The following is a 19,245-nucleotide window of genomic DNA, read 5'->3' on the forward strand; positions in this document are numbered from 1 at the left end:
AGAGCTACGGTACACATGTGCTCTTCTGAACAGCGTTGTCAACGGCGAGACTTTAGTTAGATATGTTTTGTTTTCGGGGCCTGGCCGTGCTTATAAATCCCCAAACTAATTCTTGAACGCCTTCAGTAGAATCTCTTTAGACGCTAACGCGACACATATCCGTTTGCGTCGCGATGATATTTGTCTCTGTAGCCGCTGATTCTTTCTTTAGCTTGTTCACTCTACGTACGTGGATGCTGGTGCGGTTCACTTTTCTGTGTATAGTAGCTGTTGAGTGGTCGACTGACTATAACAGATACACTAGCGCTCGTGTGACGCACGTATGTGCGCTCAGCGCTCCTTCATCCGCACTATTCCACGCTGGTTGTCCCACCAAAAATTGACTTCTCCTGTTACACTGCTGCTTTGGGTGGTGCACCCTTCACAGGAGGAAAATATTACAGGCGTTTACATTATTTTACTCCCTTGCTTAGTTCACTTCCTTCGCTCGACGCAATCCGCTGTGCTCCCATTATTGCGTGCCCGTGAGACCTTTGCGCAAGATCGCCATTAGGCAGCCTCCGCTTTTAATTTCTAATGACGCCATTATTCTCTCCTGACAACGAACAGCTTAACGGCGCGACGTGACATGTCGTGTCGCGGTAATTTGAAATCCGTGTTTCCTCCAAAGTTTGCATGGTTGGGCTCGTATTGTGGTGCCCTCCTACTTGAAATTGGAAAGTGTGAGAGAGAGCGAGAGAGGAGTAAGAAAAAAAAAGAAAATAAAAGAAAGAAAAGGCTAGGCAGTGAGCATCAGTCGAGCCAATTGTCACAGAGGACATATCGATCTTTGTACATAAAGTGGCGTAACCGTTATTTAAAATCAATTTTACCCGTATACTCTTTGAAGCCCACTTCAGTACGTATACTTGTGGTCAGTAGGTCACTCACTCGTAGCATTTTCTTAGGAGACGTAAAGGACGGTGGTTAGTTCATTCTTTCTCTCCCTCGCACACGCACGCACGCACGCACGCACGCACGCACGCACGCACGCACGCACTCTTCAGCCCTCTTAAGTAAAATATGCATGCTGGAAGTACGGGGTGAGTTTTTGTGATTTGCAAACTCTCGAAGTTTGCAGGATGATAATACAGAAACTAACACATTGTACCCAGCAAGGTTTCTTGTGGGCGTTTAAGATTAGCTGCCCTAAATTCTCACGCCACCTCAGGCGCTTGTAGTAAAACATAAAGGAGAAATAATTGGTAAAATACAGGAGACAGCCACTCAATACATTTTTATATCTCCTTCGAGCCAGTTTTGTGTCATAACTATGAAAACAAAAAATGAAACTGCAGGATTGCGTGCTTGCTTCGACGCCAACCAAATTTACGGCCTAGGTATTGATCTAGCAAAGAATTTTTTGCCCTTATATTCGCGTGTACTTACGCACATCGTGAAATCTAGGAATAATTCTATTTTGTATTCTCTTCAGTCCATGGACCGACTAGGCAAAGCCCTTGCTCGACTTTCGAAGCCAGCGCTTGCTGTATCTCGATGAATAAGAACATTACAATGACTATCCTGTCTGTCCTTTTTGATTGGTAAAAAGCAGGGCACTTAGCCCCGCTACGAGCAACCACTTTGAGCATGATGTTTAAATGAATGAAATTAAGAGATGCTGCACTCCATTGAACATAAACAATATTACACGTCCGGATAAAATGATGTGCGGCCTGAATCACACAGGCGTACCAGCTCCAGTTTCAGATGGTTTACCGCAATGGGGCGGATTAAAATAGTAAATTTGCACCCGATGCGCCAACAGTTAGGAAAACACGGCAATAAAAAAGCTGTTTCTATAAAGGCGATGTGAAGAAACGAAATCTCATTCTAAGAAACTAAAGCAAGACGTTCTTGCACACTAAAAATGTTTCAGATTGGAATGCGGAGAAGGACATGAAGGGAGCTCCATAAGACAGTGAGCCATAGCTGAAAAAGGATAACAAATTAACATACAAATGAGGCTTCAAGCGTATTTTCATAAAGATTAAATATTTAACAGCCTGCCTGATAGCTAAGGCAATTGCTTTCCTACATCTCCCGTTTATGCTACGACCAGAATCCACGCGTTCTAAATGAGATATCGGTCCTTTAAACATTATTTATCAAATGTTCGTGAACGTGCGAAAGACAGCACATCGATACTGATATATAGTTTTTCAACGTAAAACAAATTTATGCAACATGTGTTCGCAGTTCTCAAATCATTACTATTTTTCTGTCTTTTAGAGAAATTTTGTTAAATATCTCTGATGGATATGTTATTTTTATAGAGTGTAAGGTCATACGATGAATAGATTAGTAAAATATAAACTTTCGTGTATAGTACGTGTGGTTGTACCACGTCATTGCACTTCGCCTAACGGAAAAGTGCCAACTTCGCAATACCTCTTTTCTTTTTATTTTATTCTGCGACGCAAACGGCTCAGCTTGCGTAATCCTTTAAAACATATATTCCAGTAATAAATATTCCCTGGCGCCATATTTTACCTTTACTGGGCAAAACAGTAACGCCCTAAGGATATTAGTTTGAGCGTCCATAACGTTATGCTTTAGTGTAACGCTCGGTGTGTGCACTTTAACAAGTTTCGTATTTACTGGCGCACCGTTACTGCTAGGTCATTATCACAAAGCTCATATTCGAAAGCAGATACAAAGAAATAGTGAAGTCACGAGCTCTGCATGCTCTGAATGCCTGTACGCACAGCGGCTGCTCGAAAATAAAGTCTGACTGCACTGATTCCTGCAGCTCTGAATTATAATTTACTGCGAAATCAGGCACTCCCTCGAGTGCCACCAGCACTCCATAATTTGTGCAACACTATACCTGCAATTTCATGGAAAAGCCACGAACTGCATGCAACAACAATAATACGACGACAAAAAGGATGATGATATGACGACAAGGACGGCACGATAACGACGTCGGTGGAGGCAGGACGGTGGCCAGCGCGGCATAATTGAAAGAATGGAGCCAACCCTGTTTTGAGCTCCCCTTGCGTGCCATGGACGAGCTGGGCTCGTCCGCGCGCTTCTGGTAACAACGGTCAAAGTCCAACTAAGCTCGTCAACGTTACTTTTCATTTTCCGGCAATTTTTATTTTCTCGTCGTTTATATTTCTCCCTCTCTCTTTTTTTTTCTTTCTTTTTTTGTAGTGCTGTTAAGCTTCACTTTTGCATTAAATGAGATTTTGTGTAAATAAACGCCTAAAAGGTGCCGCAGTAAAAAAATAACTTGGCCATTTTATTTTTGGTCGGAATTCAGTATATTAGCGTTGCATGGAAGGCGGTGAAAGGCTGTGGCAGTAAAATATTGCACGATGTAATCGCATCCTATACTAATTAAACGATTTACGGATCGTGGCACAATGATGCGCACCGTAGCGCGAGGAAAGAATTGGTAGGATGGACGCAGATTCGGACGCACAGACAAGCACTGTTTCGAGCTCCCAAAGAGCAGGAAGAGGAAGGAGACTATAGGAAAACCGCGATACCCGTCTCATGCTGTTGCAGTAAAAGATAAATATCCGCATGCGATAAATATGCGCTCCTCCCGACCACGTTATTAGTGTCCGAGTGCCCGACAGCAGCGCTCGTCAGCGCAAACGTCGTGGCAGAACAAAGTGGAGGGGGCGGTACATTTCAGGCAGAGGCCGTGGCACGATCACATGCCTAAACACCGTTAGCCAAGGAATACATGTAAGAGATGGAGCGATGGCTCGGCAGCTGAGCCCGGAGTGGGCGGAGTCAACTCGCGTGCACTCCATTTGAAGGCCGCAAGCTCTTCCGCGGCTGGTGCCCCACAGCTGCGGATGCAGTGCCACCGTGAATAGAATGACGGCGGCCTGATTGATGATTCGCGTCGATGTACAGAGACAGTGACGTCATGTCGCCGATAGATGGCGAGGGCTCTGGAATGTGTCCTTCTTTCGCATTACTCGAAAGAACAGCAGGGAATCCGCAGAGGAAGCTCAATGCCTAGCGCTATCACATGGAACACTGTGCCTGTGGAAGTAAAAGTAACGAGAAACTTTGACCTTGCATGTAGTAAACGCTTCTTCTTGTCTAGACAAACGTAATAACACCTCCTTCACAAATTAATACTTGTTCATGTAAGCAATGTTATTATTCACTGAGAAAATATGTACGTGGTTGACCTATATATGTAATTTCTGTATTGGACCAGGTACTATCCACATAGGCTATTGGTCCACCTATTTTTGTACGCATTCTTGGAATTGTATAAATAAAGCTCATTTGATTGGTTGATTGATTGATTGATTGATTGCGATGACGGACCAATGGTAACGAGCGAGACCTCTGCTGGTTTTTGTCAGTGCCCTCCTTGCCTTTGGGAGGTCGTGTGCAAACTAAAATTTGCATGGTTACGCTTAAAAAAGAAGAAGAAAAAAAAACTTTAATGTGTGCTTTCTTGTCATGTTCGTCTCACGCAGAACTACAGAGAGCGCAAAAAAGCATGCGCTCTTTGGGGTAACTTTAATTACGTGGTTTTATATGCTCAAAATTTAATACCCCGCTTCTTCTATGAGAAGTAACCCATCGAGAGCAATCAGGTCACGACAAAAGGCCGTCCCGGTAAGTTCAATTCTAATGATAGCTTGTACAAGAGAAATCCACAGAAGTATATTTGTATGAGCCAATTGCCATTTTCTCTTTGGCATCGCATCCAGGAGCGAATTAGAAAAGCGGGTACAATTCTAAATAAATAGCCAACAAAACGTTTTCTTCCTGCCTGTCAACAACATCTCACGTTCAGATTTCATTCAGTAATCGCATGAAAGAGCATTACGGGATGAACTTCAGAGAACATGTAAGCAGTAATGGTGTCGTCATGTAAAATAAAAATCTATTTCCGGTGCGTTTACGAAACTACAACTTATTTTTTATTTTTATTTTTTACAGGAGTTCATACGAAAAATGCACAGGAATGGTATTACTGGTCATGTCATATGTTCTCGCAATTATTTTAGTGACGCCGTTAAAGCTTTTCGCTGTTTATGCTGTGCTGCTATCATACCAAACTTGCAAAAAAGAGAGAGAGAGAGAGAGAAAAAAAAGCTGTCCTCATTAAGCCCTCAAAGCGTTTATTTGATGGCTCAGAGCATTTACTAACTTCATGCCTTGCTCGTTCTTGCTCTTGGCATCATAAACGTGAAACCATTTTCTTCCCGCGGCAACAACATACTCCAGTAATTCCACAAAACCTTCTTGCGAGTGAAAAGTGAGGAAAAACGATAACAAAGGTGCCGTAGTTGCATCGCTCCAAAAATGCATCCAGACGAAGGGCGCAGCGAGAGGAGCGGATATTTAATTACAAAATGCAAGCCCAACCAGGACACGCGACCAACCACGCCCCCGGCAAAACGCACGGTCCGGCGGGGGAGAAAACAAGCTCGCGCGCGGCCGCACCTGCGGGATCTCAGCCGAACTGCGCCGAAGCCACGGCGGCTTTCATTTCACAAACTGGGATAATATTTTTGCAAGCAAACAAGCGCGCTCGGCGCAGACCTTGGAAACAACGCCCTTGGCCACTTTCAGGCGAGTCACGTTTCGCTCCTTTATGTCGCTACAGGGCGTGCTCGTATAGCTGCCGTCGCAGAGCACGCTCCCCGGCGAATTTATGTGCATTGGAAAGACTCTCTTCGTTTTCTTTGGGACGCGTGTAACGCTTACCATACGCTCGCTAACAAACCTCGAGCAGACCCGACGTCACGGTTCCGTCATGCTCGTCAAAAAAGGGAACAGTGCGCGCGGGGGCTGCTGCGAAGGCTCGCGTGGGAACAAGGGGCGACCACCGCGCGAAGCGCCCAACCACGGCAGTGTATATACGCGCCCCTCTCTCCGGGCATCGTCCAGCGCACTGTCGGTGCGGCCGAAGCGATAACTGGTCCAATTAGAAAGCAGTTTGCTCCCCATAATCACGTGAGTCATTCGACGAAGCTCGCCGGAGCGGGCCCGCGCCGAGTCGTCCCTTGGGGACGCGGGTCCCCAGACGTCGCCTTGGTCGTCCGGCGCCGCCAGCGGGATGGCCGCTTCTGATGGGGTCGCCGGGCTTCAAATTGCTTTTTGCTCCGCTGAGCCTCGAATACCCCCCCCCCCTTACCCCAGCGACGCGGTGACGGTGGCGCGTCTCCCTTCAGCCGAACGCCAGTGCCTCGGCCAGGACGCGCTCGCCGTCCAATCTCCGCGCGACGACGCTCTCTTCTTCGCGCGACGAGGTAGATGATATTTGGGAGTGCGGCTGCATGGGCTTAGCCTGCCGGCCGCGGCGCGATGCCGGCGCCCTAGGAAGCGGGCCAGGAAATGGAGAAAGACGGCACGCGCTCGGATGGGGTCCCGGCGACGCCGGGGGGAAATGAATGGCGCTCTGCCGCCGCTGCGCTGGATATCAATCCGCAGAGGGCTGCCGGTGCGAAGAGAGGGGAAAGGGGGAGGGGGGATGCCGGCGCTGGGCGCGCTAATAAGGAAACAGGAGCCGCGATATGAAGCCCAACTCTCGTCACACTGGATGACGGGGCCCCCGCTGACGCGTGTAGCCCGCGGGATGGAGCCCGACCAAGAAAGACTGAGAGAAAAGAAGAAGAACGACAAAAGCACCCTTCGTTGCGGACAAAGTAGTTGGGTGTGGCATTCCAATCAAGACCGGCTGTCGCTGATTGTTTCCACGAGCGCTGATTCGATCGACAGGAACGTCGCTAAGCCTGATTTGCTCTTGGGGTCGTATAATTCATGCCAGGGTCCCCTGGGCTTGTGCGCCTGTGTGCAAAAACTCAGAGAGAGAGAGAAAGAGAGAGAGAGAGAGAACGTTTAATGATAACTGGAGGCAGTTAATCAGAGCAACGAATTAGCTGTAGTTGTTAATTCATTGAAGTGTGCTTTCATTTCTATCAAATCTTTTCTTGTGTTGTGCGCCGCTCAAGTTCTGTAAGAAGGAAGAAAAGAGGCTAGATTTTTCGGGCATCTGCGCTCACGTGTTGGGTCGCATTAGCATTTCCTTTTGCAGAGGTTTGTTGTAATAAGCTATATTCAGCAAAGCCCAAACTGCGCAAATTAAGGCGTGTGAAACGAAATCCTAATGTTTGTTTATCTTTCTTTTCACACAGATGAGTCCTATGCTTAATAGGTCATCTTCTGAATTAATTTTGCACGTTGAAACTCCTAGTATACATACTGGCCGATACTGAGCCGATGCCTAATGATGTGTTGCAGTGCCCATATTATACAAAGGGACTTTTCAAAAAACGGGAACATTTTTTCTATGAGAAAGTAAGAAAATGAACATTCGCAGCTAACTTCTCGCTGGGCATATTAGTACAGAAAAACACAATACAATATTTTGTCTTTCGCATTATTCGCAGTCGTATATTTAGAAAACATGCATAATTAATTTATTTCTGCTCATGCAGCAGTGCAGGCACTTATCCATAGCAAGGGTCAGTAATATTTAATTTAGATGTGTTGCTTAAGATACGAGTCATAGTTCTATCGCATCATCGTTTCTTTATTAAATACGTGATTTGACACATTATCATGTATACAATTATTACTTAAGGTGCAATTGCCTGCCTGTGATAATCAGAATGCATTATGAGTAGTGATATTCATAGGTCGCATCTATAGCACCATCTTCCACTTCACCTTTTCCCTTTTTATCTTTCTTTTCTTTTTTTCTTTTCTTTTTTTCTTTCCTTTTTTTTTACTATACACCACATTGTTGCTGATTACTATTTTCGTTTTAAGTGGGGTCCAGCCATTTCTTGATTTTCCGAGAATCGGTAGTTTAAAAGTGCGATAAATGAACGTAAAGCGAATAAGCCCATTCATGGTGCTCTTTCTCTTTTTATTTATTTATTATTTGAAGTAGCAAGTCGTACTAAATATTTTCAACGGTTTGTGAAGCCTCTTTTGTGCCATATGCGCTTCCGAGATATGTAGTCACAACAACACTTTACAAGCTATGCTTTTTGTTTGAACTGGTTGGTTGGTAAGCATCTCACGTGTCATATGTCTGATCACGCAAGAAAACAAGTAAACGAAAGCAGAAAAAGACGCAGAGGTGTGCACCGAACACTTGGAGGCAACCGCCGTCATTTCACGAGAACACGCTAGATGGCGCCACGCTTCAATGCCGCGCCAAGCACAAAGGCTTCAACGAGGCACCTAGTATCTGCGTCTTGCTAGCGCAATTTCTTCAACGCGCACCTGAAGCAGCGTTTGAAGAGCACGCACTGTGCGTCAGTGGCACAATACAGACCTCCACTTGTTATCGCAAAATAGTTTTCATTTTATGTATTTATTATATAGCGTGTTTAGTGAAGTGCTGCTTCTCTTCGAGGATGTGAAGTAGCCGCGAGTTCAGGACGTTATACATAGTAAAATAAAAAAAAAACGCGTTCATAGTTGTAACGAATTATGCAATGTAAGATATCACAGTGGAAGACGCCAAGTTGTCAACTGAACGCGACACCTGAAGTAGGAATATGTTTCGCCTTTTTCTCTTCATGCTTCGATTGGACATCGATCTTGACAAAGCACGGAGACGTACCGGTACCTGATGTAATGCTGCGCACCTTATGTAAATTGCCTTTTTCTAACGGAGCGATAGCAGGGGCTCCGCTGCCATGGCGGGGCAGTGTAAAGCTGAACTAAAATCCTGTTCAAGTCAATCGATCGCTTTCAATTGCTTCATAACTCCGGATTAGAACTGCTATACTGAAGATATATTTTCCAACGTATATAACGATATGCCTTGTTGTGACAGCTGTTCTGCCAGAAAGGATGAAAAAATAATATGAAGAACAGTAGAAGTGTCAAGAATAAGGAAAAAAAAGAAGCCAATGAAATCTGAGGCAAGGAAATATTTCAAACTTTATCCCACATTTAATTATAGTAAACAGACAGGCGTCTTCCACCAGCACCTAACCACGATTTAGGTGACGCTCAACGTTCCAAGTGCCGATGTTTTATTTTTTTTTCTAACTAGATGACAAGTTCACAACGCGCGATTGATGTTGCGTAAGAGAAAACATGGATGTTTCTTCATCCAAGAAAATGTGAGAAAACAGTTGTAAGGAAAAGAAAAAAAAAAGAAGAAGACGACTGCGGCAAATACACGAGCGATGTAGCAGCTGTCCATGCGTAAACGTGAATTTCGTTGTATGCACCGTTTCACACTTGCCTTAAACGTCTTTGCGCCTAAGCACACGCGACGTCAAAGAGATATGCGAGCGCTCTGAGGGAAGAAAAAAAGAAAAAAAAAATACCGGATGAATGACACGACATCGTGTACCGAGGTCGAAAGGCAACGAATACAATAAACGAAGAATCAAATAAAAATGAATTAGAAAGAGGAGGGGGAAGCCGAGAAAAAAAAAAAAAAAAAACGGCCAGGAACAGTGAGGCTCACGCCCTGCTTGTTTTTCCGGCGTCACGTTTTATTTTGTCTACACCAGACGGCGGGAAAGTACAAACATCCGGGGGGGGGGAACAAAATGCAGCGATTGGAAAACAGGATCCCCGTGGGACGGAGGCTCGGCGTAGCGTGCGTTTCAGCGAGCGCCGTCTTCACGGAAGAGTAAACTCGTCTACAGATGCCATTGTTTTCACCCGGGAGCGAACGCCCGCGCAGGACGACTGGGCGAAAGGAAAAGCCAGGAGAATTCCCGCGGGCTCATCTTAAGTTCCCGCTCCGCCGCTAATCGATCCGAGTGGCGCTGATAGCAGCAGAAGCACGTATACCCCACCATCGCACGGCGCTCACCACCCCAAAACGCCCCCCCCCCCCCCCCCCCCCCACCCGCACCCCGGGCCGCTGTTCGCCGTCGTGCCACGGGAGCCACAGAGAACCGCGTCTGACGTTCCGGCAGCCGATGATTAATCCGTGCAAGGACGCATCTCGGAGAGAAATGCAGGATGCCCCGCCGAACGGCGTCGAAGAAAAACACGCCGCCTCGTCGTCCCGCAGGTTAGACGCACTCTCTTGGAACAAAGTGTAGCGGCGTCTATATACTGACACAAGGCGCCTACAGCAATGAATGCAAGACGACAAAAGAAAAGGAAAACAAAAATGAAGAAAGGAATGAAAGGGGGCGGGGGAGAAAACAGAGAGAGCGAGAGGACAGAGAGTGAAAATAGAGAGAGAGAGAGAGCTTTCATACAATGCGTGGTCCGGTGTGCCAAGCATTTTACAATCTCCTCTAAATTTCTATCCCTGAACCCTCTTACAGTAGTGCAGGGGAGCCAGTCAGTAAGTACACTAGGTAATCTTCCTGTTTTGTTTCTGTCATGACACCCTCTTAGTTCCTCCATCTCTCTCCTGTAGACTCAAGTAATGTTAACCAACAACGCAAACCGAGGAGCTCGTAAAACCAAGGTTGGATACACTGACTTTAAATATCAGGTGCTTACCTTCCTTTTTTTTTTTTTTTTTTTTTTTTACTGTGCTTACTTACGCGTTGCTCGCATACTGAACACTGAAGCTTGCTTTGTAAACACGCACCTTCTATAGTATAATTCACGCTCTTAAGATGAATTAAATTGTGCGGATTTACGGGCCAAAACCATAATGAGGTACGCCGTAGCAGGGGACTCCGGATATATTTTGACCCCCTGGAGTTCCTTAACGTGCACCCAATGCCCGGTACACGGGCGTTTTCGCATTTCGCTCCCATCGAAAGGTGACCGCCATGGCCGGGAGTAAAACCCGCGACCTCGTGCTTAGCAGCGCAATGCCAAATCGGTGAAGCCACCGAATGACCGCGGTGGGTCATTCGCGTTCTCATCACTCTAATAACCTGTATGGTAGTTTCACTACCCTACACTGGGAAACGGTGGCGGGGGACGTAAAAATACAGGAAAGTGGTATAGAAAGAGACTGGGAGCACATACAGGTTTTTTCCGTCTGGTTAACCTCCCTGCATTTCCCCCTTTCTCTGTCTCTCTGTCTGTTAGTTTCACTCATCTGCAAAACTTTAGTTTTTGACAAGGCCGAAACAGACGCGATGAGAAATAAACCTCGGCAGGCAAAATTTAGCTAAACTGTCAATGCGTTGTTCACTGAAGCAGCTGTCACAGAAAGCACTTATATGCTCTAATGGAAGGGTTGAGGAAGTAAGGAATAAAAGACAACATCCGACGTCTGTCGATGCTCATTTCGAACTTCTCTGACGGGGAGGCCGACTATGCCAAGCTGAGACATTTTCTTTCAATCCCAGGACAGACGCGAAAATTCTAGCTTCGCAAAGGCCCTTTATTTTTTCTGTATTGCCACTACCCATAAACGCGAAAGTTTGTGTGAGAAACGTCTTTTACCACGCTTCTTAAACCCAACTTTAGGGAAAGTTAGGAGTTTACGAACTTATGACTGCTAGAGAATAAAGACAAACAAAGGATCCCAGCCCTCAAGCGTGTTCGGTCTTCGGAATAATACAATCACCGGAGAAAGCCCTGCCATTGACATTGACAGTGAACAAAGAAAAATAGAAAAGAGAAAAGTAACGGGTGGCAAACGACGCAAACTGAATAGCCGAGCCATGTCAAGCGTCGAAAACAGCGTGAATCCGAAAACAGCCAGCGTGGGCTTTCGCGACGTGTTTCCCGTTAATTCCATCCATCTTTTCTTTTTTCTGTTTTTCCCCTTATTTTTCCGCTCTCGCACGCATCTCGCCTGTGGCTTCCACAATCCCCCCTACTACCCCCCCCCCTCTCTCTCTTTCTTGCTTGCTTAGTTTTTTTCGGCACAGTGTTGCCGAGAGCTCGCGTCTGCCTCGTTCACGAGCAGCCCAGGCTTCTCCACTTGCCGAGTTGCCGCCCACGCTTTTCAGGCACGGGGAGCAGCGACTGCGCACCGCGGTACGCACCGGAAGGTTTGATTCGCAGAGAAAAGTCGCCACGTGGCAAACAAAGCGAGCGGAAAAAAAAAAAGAAAATTCTTGCACTAAACCGGCGCCGATACAGGAAACAAGATGAAGGAAAAGGAAAGAAAAAAAAAAGTAAACGAGAGGGCGATGGCAGAGAACCTCGGCAAAGTACGAGCATAAGGAAGTGAAATGTTGCCGGGAGATTTTGACTCGCCTCAACGAGTCCGAGAGGTGGACCGACCGGCGGAATCTCTTGAAGCTGGAAATTGGAGAATACGGCAAGCTAGTGCGCTCTTTACCGACCCCTTATCCTTCTCCTCTTAGAAAGAAAAAAAAAGAAACGAAAAGAAAATAGCTAAGGATAGCGAGGGCCAACTTGAATCATGCCATTACCGAAATGGAAGCGCCCTGCTTTGTCTCAGAGCCGCGCCATCGCGGTCGAGGGAATTGCTCTGGTCTCAGATATCGCGCTCCCTAAGCTGACGAGGCTTCCATTTCATCAGGTTCTGGCACGGGGCTCGGAGCGATCTCTGCGCCATCCAGCCTCCAGACGTTTTGGTGGCGGAACGAGTTTTAACCGCCCTCAGGCTCAACTTTCATATTGCGACCAATCGCGCAGGGACAAAAGTGACCCACTGCCGTTGTAAGTAAGCCTCGGCGTTGATGGCTCAAGTTCGTTGGACAAATCTTCGACACGCTCTCCCCAAGCCAGCCCTTCCCCAACCACCCACTCGACCATTTTCCTTTATTTGAATAACCCGTTGTTTGGACAAATATAAATGATATTCAAATATAAATGGCTTTCATAGATTATGAAAAGGCATTCGATTCAGTAGAGATATCAGCAGTCATAGAGGCATTGCGTAATCAAGGAGTGGAGGAGGCATACGTGAATATCTTGGCAAATATCTACAAGGATTCCACAGCTACCTTGGTTCTCCACAAGAAAAGTAGAAAGATACCTATCAAGAAAGGGGTCAGGCAAGGAGACACAATCTCTCCAATGCTATTCACTGCATGCTTAGAAGAAGTATTCAAGCTCTTAGACTGGGAAGGATTAGGAGTGAGGATCGATGGCGAATATCTCAGCAACCTTCGGTTTGCAGATGACATTGTCCTATTGAGCAACAATGGAGAGGAATTACAACAAATGATTGAGGACCTTCATCGAGAAAGTGCAAGAATTGGGTTGAAGATGAATATGCAGAAGACAAAGATAATGTTCAATAGCCTGGCAAGGGAACAAGAATTCAGGATCACCCGTCAGCCTCTAGAATCTGTAAAGGAATATGTTTATCTAGGTCAATTACTCACAGGGGACCCTGATCATGAGAAAGAAATTTACAGAAGAATAAAATTGGGTTGGAGTGCATACGGCAGGCATTGCCAAATCCTGACTGGGAGCTTACCACTGTCGTTGAAAAGAAAAGTGTACAATCACTGCATTCTACCGGTGCTAACATACGGGGCAGAAACTTGGAGGTTAACAAAGAAGCTCGAGAACAAGTTAAGGACCGCACAAAGAGCAATGGAACGAAAAATCTTAGGAGTAACGTTAAGAGACAGGAAGAGAGCGGTGTGGATCAGAGAACAAACGGGGGTAGACGATATTCTAGTTGACATTAAGCGGAAGAAATGGAGCTGGGCAGGCCATGTAATACGTAGGATGGATAACCGGTGGACCATTAGGGTTACAGAATGGATACCAAGAGAAGGGAAGCGCTGTCGAGGACGGCAGAAAGTCAGGTGGGATGATGAGGTTAGGAAATTCGCAGGCGCAAGTTGGAATACGCTAGCGCAAGACAGGGGTAATTGGAGATCGCAGGGAGAGGCCTTCGTCCTGCAGTGGACATAAATATAGGCTGATGATGATGATGATGATGATGATGATGATGATGATGATGATGAAATGATACAATAAGCATCTTGCTTCTCTTCCAACTTGTATGGAAGCACAACGCTAAAGCGCCTGGCATGGAGCGAAAGGCAGAAACTCAGAGAGAGATTGAGGTCATGTTAACGCTATCAGTGAAATCGGAGCCGCTACTGGATTTTGCGTCAACGTTTATGTGTAAAGGCATTGCAAATGGTCCGCGTGGTAATAAATCATCCAGAGATTCCATGTCCTTCATTCATTCGCAAGATTAAAGTATTCATTGGCACGATCAAATGTAGATCAGGAAGAAATATCCGTATTGCGCTTTTGAGGTTCAAAGACACGAAACGTCTGCATTATGCTGGTTAACCGGTGGCCAAACATTTTATGATCTACTGATATTTATAGTATCCACCTCAATCTTTCTTTGCTGTGTTGAAGGTCATGTTGTGGACAGCCATGCGCGCTATCTGCTGCGGAAGCACTGGAGAGTATTTAACTCTAGTTGGACAAGAAATTCGCTTTGGGTACACCTTTCGAGGTTCGAGTTAGGTGCCTTCTGAGATACCATTTAATGTAGCGATATAAACTCACAACCTTAGTGAATACCTTGTATAGAGTATTGACAAATGTCGAATTTGTTTTTTTTTCGTGATGATAGCTACAATGGGTTTAATTTTTTCCCGAGTTCCAAAGAATACTCGCAAGATCTCGGTAATTACCTCGGGACTACACGCTTGCGCGCTGCCACCCTTGCACAAATTTCGAATGAAACAATTCGTGCTTCTCAAACCAACAATCAGTTTGTCAAACTCAAAAATGCGATTTTTTTTTATTCTGAAACAAATTACGTCCGCACTGGTGATTTTCCTGAGTAAGCCCTTGTTGCGATATCATCGATAAACAATTCCGGTATACAGTATTGCATTATTGTTCGCTTCTTGCGCGGCTGCGTTGGAGTTTTTGACAGAACTGAGCGGCACCTGGTGCCTTTCGCGAACACTCAAAGGCATCTGAGCAACGGATAATCCTACGTGTTTAGGAGTAGCTCCAGGAAAACATATGCTTCAATTTCATCAATGTGAACTGCTCCGTAAAGTACAGAAAAAAAAACTGACGGCGGGGAACCGAACCGTTTTTCGGTGCTGCAGTAAGGACTTCGCGCACCTTCAGGCTTTGTTATACGAAGAGGCAGATATGTTCCGCGCAAGCCTATAAGTTATTGGCACCGTAGGCCAAGCTAGTTACACGTGGCGTTGAGCCTATAGGCGCCTAGAAGCCTGCACAGTGAAAGTGGAATACCCTGTGGCACACCGAAGCGCCGGTGGCGGTTTCTTAGCAGCCTGGGCACCACGAGGGCGGAACTGCTAGCCGAGAAGGATCAAATGCAGGGGAATTAGGGGATAGAGGGCGCCAATAGCACACCGGCGTTGGCCGCAAATTAGCGAGGACGAAAATTCTGCCTCGAATACACCGAGCAGGCTAGAAGCGTTTACGAGGGGGGGGGGGGGGGGGGATGGTTCTGTATCACTGTTACACATCCACTTATAGGCTCGTTTCGCAGTTATGGATTTAAAGAATCACGCTTTCCGAGTTGGAAAAGTAGCAATAGTTTTGCGCTACGGATGGAATTAGCATTACTCCGATTCCAAGGCCTTCTTTTGGGCAGACAATGGATTTGAGCGTGCATATACTCTCCCTTATTTGCGCTGGAGCCGGTGCACGAGCGCTGACTTAGGCGACTCCGTGAACAGAAATTACAAAGTAGATTGGCGTTCCAGTTAATTGTTTCCCAAAAGCCTCCCTCCACCAGTTCGGGACGATGTTAGCTGCAACGCCAGGGCATTTTTTGCATATCTTGAGCAGAGCTATCCGGCAAGAGGGGCCAGTCTGAGGAGCTCTGCTTAAGCAGACATAGCTTCATTACTGCCCTGAAAATATGTTATAAAGTGAAAAATAGAGAAAAGCTTATTAATGACTCATTTTAATTATTTACATTGACATTGCCAATTTGTGATGTCATCTCTTCAAGTTATCCACCAGAACAGGCCGAACTGCGCTTTCACAGATTGAATAAGGGAAACCGAGGGGCTCAATGTTTAGTAACAAGTATGTGAAGCCAACAAAAAATGAAGACTATAAAAACACAGGAGAATTTCACAGTTTCTTTAATAATAATTTACAGATGAGAGTTAAGTCAAATACAGGCTCCCAGAGGCGGCAAAATTGTGTTTTCTTCCAGTTTCATTTCCTCTGTTCTTTATTAAGAATATAACGTTTAGCAGAAAAGAAGCCCTTATCCACATTGAATTATGCAAAACAGTTAATTTCTCCAGCGAGTTTCTTGGCTTCATTTGCATTTGCGTTATATGCTTGTATCCATGCGCTTCTAAGAACCCATGCATGCACCATGTGGCATTAAGGAATTGATACTTACTTCAGAGTCGACCGTAGCCTTCAATTGCTCGGGAAGTCTGTCATCTGGAACGACAAGCACAAGCACCTAGTTACGTCATACCTCCGAGACATAAAGGCACGAGAAATATATCTCTAGGCGAAGATATTGCCTTCTATATAAGGGCTCCTCACTAGAACTTGGGCATCATAACAAGCGCTAAGGAACAGGAACACAAAGAATAGACATATAGACTAGACGGGCACTATAGTCTTATATATCTTATATAGTGCATATGTCTCTTCTTTGTGTTCACGTTCCTTAGCGCTTGTTATGATGTCCAAGTTCTGTTATCACGAACTAGCCCAAACTTCTGCGTTGAATACTCCTCACTAGGTTTGAACATCGGCAATTATTAAACGCGGTGCGTAGATAACATCTGGACGATCCTGTCTGCAAACAACTACACCGATGCGCTCCGCGAAAGCAGCTTCAATTCGATCGAAATGCCGCACGCCATTCTCAGAGCAGTCAATGTCCGCACCAGCAGGTAAGACGTCACTGCTCTCAGAGCCTGGTATGTCAGGGGTCCCACCAGCATCGCGCAACTGTCAATAGCAACGCTAACGACATCAATCCACGCATTTCCGCGAAATGCAGAGAGCGCAAAACCGCCCCTGGGAATGTGCCGCGCAGCAAGAAAGGAAGAGAGATGGATAATAAAAACAGAGGTGACTCTTGACGTTAGCGTGACATGGGCCCTTGGCCCCAATGCCCCGGAACGCAGGGAATGAGTGTGACTTGCAGAGGCTGGTCGACGCAGTGGGCGGGAGCCTCTGATGCGGAGAGGGTAGCTAACCTCCTCACACCGTCGGGCCGCAACATTTGATTTGCATCTACCTTCACTTCTCCTACATCCTTTTCAATACATCTCGAGCTAGTACGCTCCCTGTACTGCGCTATACAACGCAAAGTTGACCACCATTTTTTACGGGACTTGGTGAGGGGCCCTTTTAAAGAAAGCAATATGAATCATAAGGTTTCAAAGAAAAAGAAAAAAAAAAGAAAAGAAAGAAAAAAAAAAAGCAAATACGAAAGAAACGGCACATCAGTAGTTTCATGTTCGCTAGCTCAAAATTTTGTTTTGCGTGCACAAGCAAACAATGAAATGAAACAAAACGGACAAAGTTCGCAGTCGCGAAGGGTGAATGTATTGCAGCGTAGCTCTTCTTATCGTACGTTCCGAAGATATGCCTCTCTGATTAACTGAGCAGGAAAAACGCGCGTTGGGCGCCAGCCAGTATACAAAATAAACGTTCCTTATGCTGGCCGGCAAATGGTTCGTTCCCACTAATTACTTCTTTAAATTACCGAACGCATAAATTAATCTGTTATGAACGGAACAGAAACCCGTGTTTCTTTAATTCAGCGGACGCGCTTAAGCGCTTGCGCAGCCGTCTCGCCCGGCAACATTCCGTATGCACTTGTACATTGGCGCGCGAAGGCGGCACTCTCTCTGGGCATAGCACGCTCAAAAGGTGCAAGGCAATCGGGGAACGCCGCTTCGCGCCGCTCCTTCAGGGGTCTCTGACAAATGATACTTTTCGCTTTCAGTTAAGGGGAGTGTAAAATGCTGCAGTCCCATGAACTGCAGCTACGCGAGTTATTTCAAACTGCTACACGCACTTTGAAAACACACGCAGTCGTTGCGCTTAAGACGTCGCGCGTCTCTTTTCTCATTAGCGACACGCAGAGGACCGTGCTTTGCGGGAACCGACGTCTGACAGGCGAAAAAAGTACCAGGGGCGTCGGGCCATGCAGTGCTACATCTCGTTAAGAATAACTTTCGGACACAGTGGGCCTCGAGCAAAATCTTTTGAGATGTGTGTATAATGAGGTTTCAAGAGAGCGGGAAAACAGGCTGTAAGGCTTAAGGTTTGTTCCAGATAAACGTGGTGTACTCGCAACCGCTGTACTTCTTCGTGTGCCATACCGTGAAATTCCAAGCCAAGGATACACTCGTTACGCTCAACGTGCGGTATATACGTGCGGTAAACAGCATTCTATTCTGCTCGGTATTCTCTTCCACGGTATATGCACAAAACAGTGCCTGAACCAGCGCTCGCGAGTAACCTAATTCCGCCGCATTCTATTCGCTGCATCGGCACGCCTATTTCACGGCGCGCGATGCTGTTTCTATATTCAGGACTGAAGAGCGTTTTATGTGTCAGTCACTTGATTCTAAAGAATTGGTGCGCTCATGAGTTCTCAATTTATTTACAGTGAAATTTATTACAGTAAATTTTATTACAGTGAAATTACAATTTATGTTGCCCTCTGAGAGGAAACTACGCGCCCGTTCATACATAGCAGGGGACGCTATACGAAGGCTAGAGGGACTTCTCTTAGTGCTCCCATTCGCGACCAAAAATATATAGTGCGTAACAAATGAAATAAAGATATATCGATGCTTACCCTACTTCATGTAATTCGATGTAACATTAGGTCTCATACATTTATGTCACAAAATATGACGTATTTATTACGTGGAAGGCGTCGCAGGTGTGAACCTATTTACCACAGAACGAGCGGAGTGACATGTTTCTGCGACCAGCGGCCACAGCGCGCCGATTGCGCTGGCGACTAAGACATAGCACGCCGCATACCGAAAGCTCAAAGGCACAGAAATAATGCGTGATTTGACGTAGCCTTACTTCAAAAAGTTGCAGCGAGGTTTCATATGAAGTAGTGTAGAAAACGTCGGCGAATGGGAAACTACTGAACAGAGTAAAGTCAGGCTTCTATGACTGCACCACTTGCAGAGCTTGGACAGCGTTGCCTGCTAGGTACGAGACGGAGCATACGGTGTTGAATCCATGCTTAGCTTATCTCTTGAAAAGCGACGATCGGCACCAGAAGTGTAAATCGGAGTTAGAGAAAGAGAGGCTATATCGAAGAAAATTAAAAAAAAAAATAAACAAAGCGACTTCGAGCTTGCCATGTAGTAAATGGTTGGCCAGTCAGCGGTAAGCGATCGACCGGAGAAGGGATAC

General features: G+C 45.9%; 1 protein-coding gene across 1 annotated transcript in view; it reads right to left on the reverse strand.

The window, feature by feature from the left end:
- The window catches only part of LOC119465325 (protein O-mannosyl-transferase Tmtc3), a 333,204-nt gene that overhangs the window by 124,674 nt on the left and 189,285 nt on the right, over positions 1–19,245 (reverse strand). The window contains exon 3 of the mRNA XM_049669279.1: positions 16,235–16,278. The gene's annotated coding sequence lies outside the window, so the exon portion shown is untranslated. The remainder of the gene's footprint in view (positions 1–16,234; positions 16,279–19,245) is intronic.

This window comes from Dermacentor silvarum, chromosome 1 (genome assembly GCF_013339745.2).
Source record: "Dermacentor silvarum isolate Dsil-2018 chromosome 1, BIME_Dsil_1.4, whole genome shotgun sequence".
NCBI lineage: Eukaryota > Metazoa > Arthropoda > Arachnida > Ixodida > Ixodidae > Dermacentor > Dermacentor silvarum.